Source organism: Ornithorhynchus anatinus, chromosome 3 (genome assembly GCF_004115215.2).
Source record: "Ornithorhynchus anatinus isolate Pmale09 chromosome 3, mOrnAna1.pri.v4, whole genome shotgun sequence".
Classification (NCBI taxonomy): Eukaryota; Metazoa; Chordata; class Mammalia; order Monotremata; family Ornithorhynchidae; genus Ornithorhynchus; species Ornithorhynchus anatinus.
The window spans coordinates 29,089,751-29,104,894 of NC_041730.1; positions in this window are offsets into that span (position 1 = coordinate 29,089,751).

Consider the following 15,144-nt stretch of genomic DNA (forward strand, 5'->3'; position numbering starts at 1 on the left):
TAAACCCCCTCCTCCCTGCCCCTCCCATCTTTTGCCCCAGTGACTTGGCCACATATTTTACCGATAAAATTGGAACCATCAAGCATGATCTCCCTCAAATCTCCCCTGCTTCTTTTAAGTCCCACCTCCCCAGCCCTTCAACACTCCTTTCCAAGCAGTATCTCAAGAGATGCCCCCACCTCTCAAAATTTACGTCCTCCACATACCATATCAAAATACTTGCCCCTCTCTTCTTCCCTCTCTAATCCCCTTTTCAACCATTCAATTTTTTCCTCTGCTGCATTCAAACAGGCTCATCTATCTATGCCCTATCTTAAAAACAAATCCTTTCCTTGACCCCATGGTTCCTTCCAGTTATAGCCCAAATCCCTCTGGTAATTCCTCTCCAAACTCCTTGAGTGAGCTGTTTACTCCCACTGCCTTCACTTCCTTTCCATTTCTCTTGTTGACCCACTCCAATCTAGCCTCCACCGAAACTGCCCTCTCAAAGATCACAAATGGCCTCTACTCCATCCTCCTCCTCCTCAACCTCTCAGCTGCCTCCAACACTGTGGATCACCCCATACTCCTGGAAACGTTATCTTACCTTGGCTTCACTAACACTGTCCTCTCCTGGTTCTCCTCCATATCTGTGGTTGCTCATTCTCAGTCTTTGTCATGGGCTCCTCTTCTTCCTCTGTGAGAGTCCCTCAAGGCTTAGTCCTGGGTCTCCCTCTATTCTCCTTCTACACCCACACCCTCGGAGAGCTCATTCGCTTCCAGGGCTTCATCTACCATTTCCATGTGGATGATTCCTAAATCTACATCTCTAGCCCTAATCTCCCTTCTTCTCTGCAGTCTCGCATTTCCTTCTGCTTTCAGGACATCTCTACTTGGGTGCCCTGCCAACATTTCATACTTAACATATCCAAAACACAACTACTCTTCTTCCCACCCAAACATTGCCCTCCCCGCTCTCTTTCCCACTACTTTAGTCAATACTGCTATCCTCCCTAAGTCCCAAGCCCATGGTGTCTGTGACTCATCTCTCTCATTCAACCCCCATAATCAATCTGTCACCAAATCCTGTTCGTTTTAACTTCATAACCACTAAAATCCACCCTTTCTTTTCCATCCAAACTGCTACTACGCTGGATACCAAGCAACCACCCTAAAACTGCCTTGACTACTGCATCAGCCTTCTCGCTGAGCTCCCAGCCTCCTGTCTCTCCCCCTCCAGTCTTTACTTCACTCTGCTACCAGGATCATTTTTCTACAAACCATTCAATCTACGTTTCCCGCCTCCTCAAGAACCTCTAGTGATTGCCCATTCAACTCCACATTGAAAAGAAACTCCTCGGCATTGACTTTAAAGCACTCAAACACCTTGCCTCCTATCCTACTGCAACCGTGCCTGCTCAATCTTGTCTACCTCACCACTGACCCGTGGCTTGGAACTCCCACCCCCTTCATATCCAGTAGACCACCAGTCTTCCTACCTTCAAAACCTTATCAAAATCACATGGCCCTCAAGAGGCCTTCCCTGACTAAACCCTCATTACTCCTATTCCCTCTACCTCTGCATCATCATTGCCCTTGGATTTGTACCCTTTAAGCATCTGATATTCATTTCACTCTCAGCCCCACAGTTCTTACATAAATATCTGTCATTCATTTTAATGTCTGTATAACCCTCTAGACCGTAAATTCCTTGAGGGTAGGGATTGTGTCAGTAAATGTCATTGATAACTTCGGCAAGCACAAAAGAGAAGACATTATCCCAATCCTCAAGGAGCTTGCAATTATCCAAAGTCACCACCCAAATTAGGATCTTCTTCAGATGATCAGTTTGAACAATCACTCTTCATAGTCAAAGAAATGTTTTGTTTAAACTAGAATAATGCTTGGAAATCAGGTGTATTGTTTCTGCATACTTCTACTTTAAAAGCACATATTTTCAGTGGTCAACAGTGGTTACCAACACCTTTTTATAGGGTATTTGCTAGTAGATATACCCGAACACAACTTCATTGCGGCTCTCCAGAGATACTCACATTTTTATCAATTTTCTTTTTAAATGTATTGTTAGGGCCCTGTTAAAGGGTTATGTTCTACAGATGTCACTGCCTCTGTGACAGAGAGAAAAAAACTGTGCCTTAAAATTTCTCTCAGGTTTTTTTATGGAATGATGCCATTATAGATTGCTTATAGTGCTTGTTTCCAAGCAGTTTGTTGCTTCTGTGAATTTATTAAGTAAATATAATAATTGATTATTATCCCTCTGTGAAATGTGCAAAAACTCTCTGATTTTGAAGATTTGTATCAAAGTAGTAGAGTTTGGCAGCTTGACTATTATAAGGGAAAATCAACATAGTGGTGGCCTCACAGAGTAAATGAGACTGTGATTTTACTTGGAGTGCTGTGAAAATGTAAACTTGATGAAGGATGCTAGTTTGCTCACTGAACATGCCTGGCCATTTTCTAAGTCACTCATTGTGCCTGGAGCACTATTAGAGGTCTCAAGTAGTTGATCGCCTGAATGGAATAGGGAATGATTCGATTCATTCAGTTGGGAACAGCACATTTTGTTGCCCTCTAAATAGGGCAACATTTAATGTTCAGTCAAAATGGAACACTTTCAAAGAAATAGACGCCTAACTGATTTTGTTAAATGTCAACCAAATGTTTTCTATCTCATGAAGCAGCCTTGCTCTTTGTTGCAGAATTTACCTAGTTGATTTTTTAAAAAAACCTCAAGTGCTTTCCTCCTGAGTAACACTCACAGAGCCATCTGATGCTGCAAGGAAAAGTAATTTCTGGTTAGGGTAAGAAGCGTCTGTAAAATGGAATCTTTTAATGCCATTCCCCTTCCACCCAAAGGGTGAGCAAGCTAACGTGAAGAATCAGAGGCCTGAAATGAGATTCAGGATCAGGAAAGGCCATAAACTGCTTCTGTAGATTAGCAGTGATTCTGCCACTCAGGAGTTCTGTTGCTGGACAGAATGTCTGAAGGGAAAGAATGACTACCAGACCCTCCGCCCCTGTAGCTGTCTAGATTTTTCCCTCTACAGTCAAGTCCTCCTCTACATCAAAGCAAGAAGAAAGCTAGCCCAGTTCCAAAGAGTTCCCTTGCTTTTGAATGATAGGTTGTTTTGCACAGGTATTATTTTTGATGGCATTTCTTTTGCTTGGTATCCCCTCAGTAAAGGCACCATTTTAGCTCAGTGATAGTCCTTCTTCTGGAGAAACTCTTCATTGGGGAAGCTTATACTGTACTGTAACATAGGAGGAGGACTTGAAATAAAACCCTTAATAGAGGAATGACCAGAACTGGCTAAAGAGAAGGTCTTCTACAGCTTTTGTATTTCAGTTTTATTTATTTTGGGGGTTGTCTGGAGATATATATGTATATATTATAATTATTCTTCTATTGGCATGGTTGGGCCTGGAAATCATCATGCTACAGTGAGAACTTAATGGCCAATGCTTAGAAATTGATTCCAAGAACTCATTAACCAGGAGAGAATGTAACTTTTGCTGTTATAGTGCTTGTACAAAGGTGCTAGAATAACCCAGGAGCCTGAGGATTAAAGATAGATTACTCTAATTCAGTGGCTAATGGTGTGGGATGGGAGAGGCTTGTATTCTGTTCTTGGAGTTGCCACAAAGTGACCTTTCACAGGTCATTTACTCTTTCGAGCCTCAGTTTCTACATAGTAAAATAGCCCCAGATATGACAGAAGTACTATTTAATGATCAGAATATACTCATATGTAAATAAATATTAAAAAAATGCTTTGAGCTTTAGGAAAGGTACTGTATCAATCCTGAGAATTGTTTTAGAGTAAAATGTGGAAAAAAACCAGAAGAAAGAATCATCCTATTTGTTTGAGAATTAAAGCACCTAGAGTGTCCATGTTCATTCATTCATTCATTCAATAGTATTTATTGAGCGCTTACTATGTGCAGAGCACTGTACTAAGCACTTGGAATGAACAAGTCGGCAACAGATAGAGACAGTCCCTGCCGTTTGACGGGCTTACAGTCTAATCGGGGGAGACGGACAGACAAGAACAATGGCAATAAATAGAGTCAAGGGGAAGAACATCTCGTAAAAACAATGGCAACTAAATAGAATCGAGGCGATGTACATTTCATTAACAAAATAAATAGGGCAATGAAAATATATACAGTTGAGCGGACGAGTACAGTGCTGTGGGGATGGGAAGGGAGAAGTGGAGGAGCAGAGGGAAAGGGGGAAAAGAGGGTTTAGCTGCGGAGAGGTGAAGGGGGGGGGGTGGTAGAGGGAGTAGAGGGAGAAGAGGAGCTCAGTCTGGGAAGGCCTCTTGGAGGAGGTGAGTTTTAAGTGCCATTGTTCTTGTCTGTCCGTCTCCCCCGATTAGACTGTAAGCCCGTCAAACGGCAGGGACTGTCTCTATCTGTTGCCGACTTGTTCATCCCAAGCGCTTAGTACAGTGCTCTGCACATAGTAAGCGCTCAATAAATACTATTGAATGAATGAATGAATGAAAAGTAGGGTTTTGAAGAGGGGAAGAGAATCAGTTTGGCAGAGGTGAGGAGGGAGGGCGTTCCAGGACCGCGGGAGGACGTGGCCCAGGGGTCGACGGCGGGATAGGCGAGACCATGTGTTGTGGTGGTGTGTTTTTTCAAAATCTTTTCAGGTTTGCTGCTCTAACAATATTCTGAAATTTCTGTCAGGTATTCAGGGACTTCCCAAGAAAAGATTTCAGTGAAAGGCTGTTATAATAGATGCTGTCCCTGGCATGACTCTTCAGTCTCTACTGATTTGTCAATGGATTTTATATCTCCAGATCCCTGTTGGAAGAGGTGGAATGCCTTGATGTGCTAAGACTGCAATGACTAATCACAGTTTGACAGGCTGTTTCCACAATTTAAATGTGTGACCCAACCCCAGACCTGAGGGTTCTCTATGTCCTGCCTGGGCCAGGATCCCCAAAGCCCCTCCTCATCCCTGTCCCAATACTTCTAGCCCCACCTTCGGGTGGTCCTCCAGAAAAGTGTGGTGCTGCCCAGTGTGGAAAAGAGAAGATGGGGCAAGTTTCACGCTCTCTACCTTCAGCCTACAGGCTGGACCACTCTGATTTATGCCTATAAAAAGGTGAACAGAAGGAGCTGATGCATTTATTCCCTGAATCACACTCTCACTTTCTTGATGTCCATGAATTTTGTTACTTTAGTTTAAAACAAGTCCCATTTTGGTGATTCCTAAGATACACTTTGACTTTATAATTCAGTCTGTCCATATTGCACTTGTGTTTCCCATGAAGAAGACTTAGCATCTAATGCACATTTTCACTCGTGACTACAGCATAAAGAGTATTCCCAAGTACCCTTTTTTATTAAAAAAAAATAAAATAAAATACTCAGTTTCATTTTGTCATGATTGGGAAGCAGTGCCTTCTGACTGGATCATTCTCTGGGGAAAGGGGAGAACTCAGGCCATTGCCTTTCCACATGGAATGGACGAACAGGCATTCACAGACTTGGACTCCTTTTAAATCTTAGTTAACACCTGAAATTCAGTGCCATGAGAAAAGGGTGCAGGAACTTCTACAGACACAGATTGATGTAACCAAAATTGTTAGAAACAACTGGATATTTTCCTGCCCCTAGCTTTAGGTTTGTTTAGCTGCTGCACTTCAGTAGTCCACTGAAATGGGCATATGAAAAAAGCAGTTTTATTCTTTCTAAATGCAGATTAGATTTTTTGGGGGGGAGGGGGTGTTAAGGGTGGGGAATGGCTATGACTTTCATAGAAATCAAACATTTAACAGTTGTCAACTGCCTATTCTCAAATGTTGTATTCATTTTCCAAAGTGTGAGGTGAAAGGGTTGGTAGAAGTGGTTCACTGTTTTTCTGTAAATTTGAAAGGCAAGTAATGAGAATTCCAAAAGCACATCAGCAGCCCTAGAGCACACTTTTTTCAAAATAAAATTAGTTTCTCGAATCACCATGTCCACAGTGAGCAAACCTACTGCTCCGTAGGAGAGTAGAAGTTAGAAGGCACTCTAGTATTTGGCATTTGAAAAACTCAAATTTCAACCCTACTACAATTTTTTAGGACTCTCAATTTACCTGTTTCCATATTTTCATTAATAACTTACCACAAGAAGAGGTGAAGTGCAATTTCATTTTATTTGTTGCCTTGAAGTCAAAACCCTGAATTCAGAAGAAAGAGCAGGAGAGAAACAGAAGGAACAATTATTGGAGCAGCAGCATGTAGGTAGCGCAAACTACATTTAAGAGCAAAAGCATTTGGGAAATTTATTTGCATACCACTGGCCCTGGCTCCTTAGCTCCCTGGGGCTTAATGGTAAGAGAGGGAAAGGGATCTTCATCTCAATAAAAACCATTTCATTATCTCATCAGCTTCCTTCTTGGGAATAAAAAAGCAGAATCATTGCTAATAACCAAAATAGCAGCAGGTCTAGGCTGGCAGAATGAGCATGCTCAAGTGAGGGAATCAGTCTCCTTAACAATGCAAGGCTTTCAGCTATCCTCTCACCGGGGTTGTGGCATTCTTTAATGCTACTGAGGTCCTAAATTCTATGCCAAATACAGAATCAAACCCAGCTCCTCAACCACCATGGCCTTCCAACCCCAAACTGGGGGACTGAGTGACATTGCTGACCCTTGGCTGTGTGGGATATGTTTTCTTAGTAGATGTTTTCTCTAAGGGTCTCCAAAACACTCTATGGTGCTGACTCAAGCACTGGAATTTTACTAAACTTGGCTGTCTGACAGCTTCACAAATTCTGGTGCGTGTCTGGTTTCTTTATGGGATTAAAAAACAATTTGGGGCTGCACCCAGTAGTAGTTTGCTTAGAGCAAGGGGCTGGAAGTCAGAAGATCATGAGTTCTAATCATGCCTCTGCCACGTGTCTGCTGTGTGACCTTGGGCAAGTCACTTTACTTCTCTGGGCCTCAGTAACCTCATCTGTAAAATGGGTATTAAGACTGTGAGGCCCGTGTGGGACAGGGACTGTGTCCAACCTGAACTGTTTCTACCCCAGCACTTAGAACAGTGCTTGGCATATTGTAAGTGCTTAACAAATTCCATAATTGTTGTTTACTTATAAATGATGCTGCTGAGGGGCATCAATCAATCAGTGGTATTTAGCAAGTGCTTCCTACATCTAGAGCACTGTAAGAAGTGCTTGGAAGAGTACAATACAACAGAGTTTGTAGACACGTTCCCTGCCTACAAGGGGCTTACAGTCTAGATGGGGAGAAGCCGTCCAGGCTGTGAAAAGACCCTGGTGAGACCCACACTTCATTCCCCACTGGGAGGATGCAGTGATAGAACTTGAGTTAGCTATTGAATTGCAACCCTGTCTGCCACACAAGAAGCTGGTTTTTCTGAGGCAGTTGTCTCCTACCATACTGCTGCTAAACCAAATAGTTTGGGGCTGCGCTTCTTGCACCTTTAAAGTGTTCTGCCCTCCCTATTCTGTATCCTACAGCTCGGTTCACCTTAGAGCAGCAACTTGGCTATCCTGCTGCCATCCAACTCCTCATCCATCCCATCCAAAGAAACTGTGTTGCGATGATCAATACCTTGATGCCATGAGCAGGACCTTGTGGTGGCTGATCCTCCCTTACCAGTTGATATTGAATTAGGTTCAAAGGTGCTCAAGAAACCCCAACACAATTCCTTTCACCGATTATCCCACATCCACCAACTCCCAGGGACATTCCCTCCTTCCCAGACTGCTCCTCTCACCATTTCCCCCTCCTCCCAGACTTTTGAGAATGATGAAGACAGGACAGATTCTCAGTGTTCTGGGTATGTTCAAGCAGCTGCTAATACTTAGAGCCACTGTTCAGCTCCTTCTTCCCCCAAATTTAAGTTGCTCAACTGCCTGCATCCCATTGCCAGGCCCATAATGGGACCCATTCCAATGGGGCATGGTGGGTGGCCACTGTACATGTTCCCACCGTGCCATCCAAGCTACAGGCAGGCTGCACAATATCACCATGACACAATTGGGCCACTAAAGCAAGCTCAACACCTAATGGAATGCTCCGTATCTAGTGCAGCTCAATAATTACAATCTGCTGATTTCCGCTCAGGCTTCAACAGGTACCGGCTCACTTTTCCGTTTTCTTAACCTGCTACTAAACATTCATCTCAGCAGCAAAGTATAAGACCACTAGATTGTAACCTTCTTGAGGGCCAAGATCTTTTTTTTTCAATAGTATTGCTTAAGTGCTTATTCTGTGCCAGGCACAGGTGCTGAAGTAGATTCAAAAAAATTGCGTTAGACACAGTCTCTGGGGTTCGCAGACTTAATCCCTGTTTTACAGAAGAGGTAATTTAGGATCACAGAAGTTAAGTGACTTACCCAAGGTCCCACAGCAGACAAGTGGCAGAAACAAAATTAGAACCCAGGTCCTTCTGACTCCCAGGCCTGTGCTCTATCCACCAGGCCGTGATGCTTCCCTATCTTCTCTACAATACTCTCCCAAATGTGTAGTACAATATTCTGAACAGAGTAAGAGTTTAATAATACTGATCCTCTTGGGCTTGGTACAGCCTAAGCTTGGCAAAGAAAGAAAAGAGACAAGATGCATAAAGTAATCTGTAGGGATGCAACAGTGAAGACACATGGCCAGAGGGAGAGAATCTGGGCATGGGAGTCAGAGGACCTGGGTTCTAATCCTGTTTCTGCCACTTACCTGTTGTGTGACCTTGGGCAAGTCATTTAACTTCTCTGGGTCTCAGTTCCCTCATCAGCAAAATGAGGATTCAATAACTGTTCTCCTTCCTACTTAGACTGTGAGCTTCATGTGGGACCTGATTATCTTGTACCTATCGCAGTGCTTAGTACAGTGCTTGGCTTAACAAATACCAAATTATTTTTATTATTATCAATAATTATAGTACTATTAATAGTAATAATGATAGTGGATCTGGGAAAATTGTGGGGGATTTTCCTCACATCAAACGATCTCAACACACCTTAATAAAAGTCTCCTTTGGCTCAGAGTGCGTGGGTGGTCTGCCCAAGAATTAAGAGGAAGGAGACCTGGAAAAAAATCCTGGTTCCTGACTCAAAATTCAAGGCCATATGCCATTATACCACATATCCTAGGATCTTGACCTTACTGGTCATGTCTTCTTTTACCCACCACCAGTTAGACACCATGATATTTTGGTCGTTTCAAAGAAGACAAAACAGGCATAGAAGGAAAATTTGCCTGGCTATTCTAAACAATTCTTCTGTGCGTAGTTTTGCTGCTGTAATCTTAGAACAGAGTCTCTGCCGTTCTCTGCAGGTTCTCTATCACTACCAAGCTTCGACCGTCATATGCAAACAATTCGCCAGCAGGGGGCAGCAAAGCTCCAGCCCAGGGTCACAAATACACGAAGCCTTTCAGATTCAAGAGAAACTCTTACCAACCTGCAAAATTCATCAGTGCTGACCCCATCCCCAGTAGCGTAATCCTATCGTACCTGAAGACAGGGGACATCGGTAATGGAATCAAGTGCCAAGGATCATATTTTCAGTTTTTCTTCAGACTTTTCAATGGCCACCACATGATATCTTTCCAGCCTGTGCTAATTCCTGGGACTTTGATCTGGATATCCTCTAAGAGAATCAGCTAACAGTCAAAGGAGGGTTGAATCTTTCCTCAAGAGCATCCGCGTTTGGGTTCTGTGTAGCGTGGCTCAGTGGAAAGAGCCCGGGCTTGGGAGTCAGAGGTCATGGGTTCTAATCCTGACTCTGCCGCTTGTCTGCTGTGTGAATTTGGGCAAGTCACTTTGCTTCTCTGGGCCTCAGTTACCTCATCTGTAAAATGGGGACTAGGTCTGTGACCCCTCCCACTGGGAAACCTGATCACCCTGTATCCTCCCACTTAGAACAGTGCTTTGCACATAGTAAGCACTTAACAAATACCATTATTATTATTATTATTAATGCAGGTAACCAGAGATTTATAAGGAGGACAGGATGAGTGGTAAGTACGACAAGACAGCAGGGAGCGAGAGAGGTAGGAGGGCTTGAAGATTCAGAAGGCAAGTCCAGTGGGGACTGGGACTCCAATGATAGAACACACAAGCATCCCCATCTCTACCCCAGGCACTATGGAATCAGCCCACTGGGACCACTCACCAGGTCCCAGGGCACCCAGGGGGAGGCCAGGGTACAAAGAAAACCTGAAAAGAGGGGGAATAGGTCCTAAGAGGAAAGGTTGAGAGAATTGGGATTGTTTAGGATAGAGAAGAGAAAGCTAAGGGGTGATGAAAATTGACTAAACGCAGCTAGGTATGGAGGACCTGGGCAGGAATGTTGGATGGCTCAGGGTGACCATCCCTTCTATGGCAAGAACAAGTCAAGCACATATTAAGTGGTGGGACACTTTTCTCTTCTTAACCATTGGTGTCTGAGCATTGCTCGCTTGAAAGACCAGCAGCCAGATAACTGCACTACTGTGATGCCATGGACGAAGTGGGCTGGCATGCAAGGGATTCCTTCCCAAAGGCACTCATACCCCCATAACTTCAAACCAAAGGACAACTCTCCATAACTGCAGGTTTCCAAGTAATAAACATGGACTTAGGGCAGGAGATACTGTTGGACATAAAGGTCTGCTGTGTGACCTTAGGCAAGTCACTTCACTTCTCTGGGCCTCAGTTACCTCATCTGCAAAATGGGGATTGAGACTGTGAGCCCCATGTGGGACAGGGACTGTGTCCAACCGGATTTACTGGTGTCCACCCCAGTGCTTAGTACAGTGCCTGGCACGTAGTAAGCACTTAAATACCACGATTATTATTATCATTATCAGCTGGCCCATTTGAGTGATAAGACATTAAATAGGCCACCTGGAGAGGTTACGATGTTTATATCCCTGGAGATACTTTAGGATAAGAGTAGATACTCACCTGTCCTACACTACTCAACCCCACAGCAGTTAAGCACACAGCTGTAATTTTTATACATTTATATTAATGTCTGTCTCCCTCTCTAGACTGCAAGCTCATTGTAAGGAGGGAACATGTCTACCAACTTTGTTTCAGTTAACTCTCCCAAGTACTTAGTTCAGTGCTCTGCACACTATAAGTGTTCAAATAATACCATTGATGGCGAAAGAGCACGGGCTTTGGAGTCAGAGATCATGGGCTCGAATCCCGGCTCTGCCACTTAGCTGGGTGACTTTGGGCAAGTCACTTAGCTTCTCTGTGCCTCAGTTACCTCATCTGTAAAATGGGGATTAAGACTGTGAGCCCCACGTGGGACAACCTGATTCCTTTGTGTCTACCCCAGCGCTTAGAACAGTGCTCTGCACATAGTAAGCACTTAACAAATACCAACATTATTATTCTTCTCACCTACTGGACCGTATGACCTCTCAGTATATTTCAGGTCTAACATCTTTGAACAAGCAATGGGACAAAGGCATTTGGTGGAGTCCTGAGTGAAGAGAGAGTTGGATGGGTTGTACGTATAGCCAGCATGGGGCAAGAGACTTTACGAGTTCTCCTTTACTTAGCCCATGATTTGTGGAGTAGGTAGTATTTCAGGAGCTACTTAAATGATGTGAGGGAAATAATAATAATAATGGTGGTATTTGTTAAGTGCTTACTATGTGCAAAACACTGTTCTAAGTGATGGGGGGATACAATGTGATCAGGTTGTCCCACGTGGGGCTCACAGTTTTAATCCCCATTTTTTACAGATGAGGTAACTGAAGCACTGAGAAGTGAAGTGACTTATCTAAAGTCACACAGCTGATAAGTGGCGGAGCCAGGATTAGAACCCATGACCTCTGACTCCCAAGCCCGGGCTTTTTCTACTAAGCTACGCTGCCTTGGTTCAGTTCCTGGGGCTGGAAACAGATCAGAAGAACCAAAGACAGAGTCTATGAGGGAGAGGAGAGGAAAATGGGAGTAAGGGAGAGGAGGAGGAAATGAGATTAAGGGAAAGGAGAGAAAAATGGGAGGGAGAAGAAAGGGAAATAGGAACAAGGAAGAGAAGAGGAAAATGGGGTGAAGGATAGGAGAGAGTGGAAGACTAGCAGGACTCACCTGGCAGGCAGGGAGACGAGGGTCGAAGAACATTCCAGTAATAATGGCAGGTCATGGATCAAAACAGCCTGAATTCCACGGAATGGTTTGCTCCTGCTCTTGTTGCTGTGCTGTTCAACATATACCATATGTCCATAGGGGGACCAGAAGAGATTATCCATTTAGCATCCTTATAATTTTGTGCTCTCAGTCCACAACAAAGTGACAAAGTGCATTGAGAATGTGCGTAAACCAAACCGAGATATGCAGGGCAATAAAAATAAAACAAAACCACCATCTCTGCCAAAGAATTCTATTTTTGTCCCCTTTTTCCTTTGTACTTTTGTTTGTCTTTCCTTATGTGTCTGTCACCACGCCCCTTACCCCTCACTCCCCAACCTTGTCACATCTCCCTATTCTAAGATTATTTTTAATGGTACTTTTTAAGCACTTAGTATTTGCCAGGAAGTGTACTATGCTCTGGGGTAGGTACAAGATAATTGGGTTGGATATAGTTCCTTTTCCACATGGGGCTCACAGTCTAAGGGAGAGAGAGAACAGGTATTTAATCCCCATTTTACAGATGGGAAAACTGAGGCACAGAGAAGTTAAGTGACTTGCCAAAGGTTATACAGCAGGCAAGTGGAAGAATGAGCATTAGAACCCAGGTCCTCTCTCTCCCAGCTCTGTGCCCTATCCAGGAGGCCAGGCTACTTTCCAGAACCCTCTGAAACTAGGCTAGAGTCTAGCTATGGTGAGAGGGGAGAAGAGAGCTTCCTATTCATTCAATTCATTCAATAGTATTTATTGAGCCCTTACTATGTGCAGAGCACTGTACTAAGCGCTTGGGATGAACAAGTCGGCAACAGATAGAGACAGTCCCTGCCGTTTGACGGGCTTACAGTCTAATCGGGGGAGACGGACAGACAAGAACAATGGCAATAAACAGCGACAAGGGGAAGAACATCTCGTAAAAACAATGGCAACTAAATAGAATCAAGGCGATGTACAATTCATTAACAAAATAAATAGGGTAACGAAAATATATACAGTTGAGCGGACGAGTACAGTGCTGTGGGGATGGGAAGGGAGAGGTGGAGGAGCAGAGGGAAAAGGGGAAAATGAGGCTTTAGCTGCAGAGAGGTAAAGGGGGGATGGCAGAGGGAGTAGAGGGGGAAGAGGAGCTCAGTCTGGGAACGCCTCTTGGAGGAGGTGATTTTTAAGTAGGGTTTTGAAGAGGGAAAGAGAATCAGTTTGGCGGAGGTGAGGAGGGAGGGCGTTCCAGGACCGCGGGAGGACGTGACCCAGGGATCGACGGCGGGATAGGCGAGACCGAGGGACGGTGAGGAGGTGGGCGGCGGAGGAGCGGAGCGTGCGGGGTGGGCAGTAGAAAGAGAGAAGGGAGGAGAGGTAGGAAGGGGCAAGGTGATGGAGAGCCTTGAAGCCTAGAGTGAGGAGTTTTTGTTTGGAGCGGAGGTCGATAGGCAACCACTGGAGTTGTTTAAGAAGGGGAGTGACATGCCCAGATCATTTCTGCAGGAAGATGAGCCGGGCAGCGGAGTGAAGAATAGACCGGAGCGGGGCGAGAGAGGAGGAAGGGAGGTCAGAGAGAAGGCCGACACAGTAGTCTAGCCGGGATATAACGAGAGCCCGTAATAGTAAGGTAGCCGTTTGGGTGGAGAGGAAAGGGCGGATCTTGGCGATATTGTAGAGGTGAAACCGGCAGGTCTTGGTAACGGATAGGATGTGTGGGGTGAACGAGAGGGACGAGTCAAGGATGACACCGAGATTGCGGGCCTGAGAGACGGGAAGGATGGTTGTGCCATCCACGGTGATAGAGAAGTCTGGGAGAGGACCGGGTTTGGGAGGGAAGATGAGGAGCTCAGTCTCGCTCATGTTGAGTTTTAGGTGGCGGGCCGACATCCAGGTGGAGACGTCCTGGAGGCAGGAGGAGATGCGAGCCTGAAGGGAGGGGGAGAGGACAGGGGCGGAGATGTAGATCTGCGTGTCATCTGCGTAGTGATGGTAGTCAAAGCCGTGAGAGCGAATGAGTTCACCGAGGGAGTGAGTGTAAATGGAGAACAGAAGAGGGCCAAGAACTGACCCTTGAGGAACTCCAACAGTTAAAGGATGGGAGGGGGAGGAGGTGCCAGCGAAGGAGACCGAGAATGATCGGCCAGAGAGGTAAGAGGAGAACCAGGAGAGGACAGAGTCCGTGAAGCCAAGGTGAGATAAGGTATGGAGGAGGAGGGGATGGTCGACAGTGTCAAAGGCAGCAGAGAGGTCAAGGAGGATCAGAATGGAGTAGGAGCCATTGGATTTGGCAAGAAGGAGGTCACGGGTGACTTTAGAGAGAGCAGTCTCGGTAGAGTGGAGGGGACGGAAGCCAGATTGGAGAGGGTCTAGGAGAGAATGGGAGTTAAGGAATTCTAGGCATCGATTGTAGACGACTCGTTCTAGGATTTTGGAAAGGAAGGGTAGTAGGGAGATAGGACAATAACTGGAGGGGGAAGTGGGGTCAAGAGCGGGTTTTTTTAGGATGGGGGAGACGTGGGCATGTTTGAAGGCAGAGGGGAAGGAGCCCTTGGAGATTGAGTGGTTAAAAATAGAAGTTAAGGAAGGTAGGAGGGCAGGGGCGATGGTTTTAAGAAGGTGAGAGGGAATGGGGTCCGAGGCGCAGGTGGAGGGGGTGGCACTTGCGAGGAGGGAGGAGATCTCCTCTGAGGATACTGCAGGGAAGGATGGGAAAGTAGGGAAGGGGGTTGGTGGGGGGGAGGGGAGAGGCGGAGGGGTGACTTTGGGGAGCTCAGACCTGATCGTGTTGATTTTCGTGAGGAAATAGGTGGCCAGATCATTCCTAAACAACCTTGGGGCCCTTCCTCCACTTAGCTTCCCCTAACATGGCTATTTCCTCTCTGGCTAGACCTTTGATGGTTACTGAGCACCTATTGTGTGCTTTTCACCTTCCTAATACCAGAAGTTTCCTGTTTCCTATAGAGAAAAAGCCCCCCAAAGAACAATTCAATTGAAAGGGTAGCACCTTTCCTAGGGGCCCAGTTGCTGCCAGGGAATGAGACCTTTTGTAGACCCCCCACTCCCGCAGGCATAC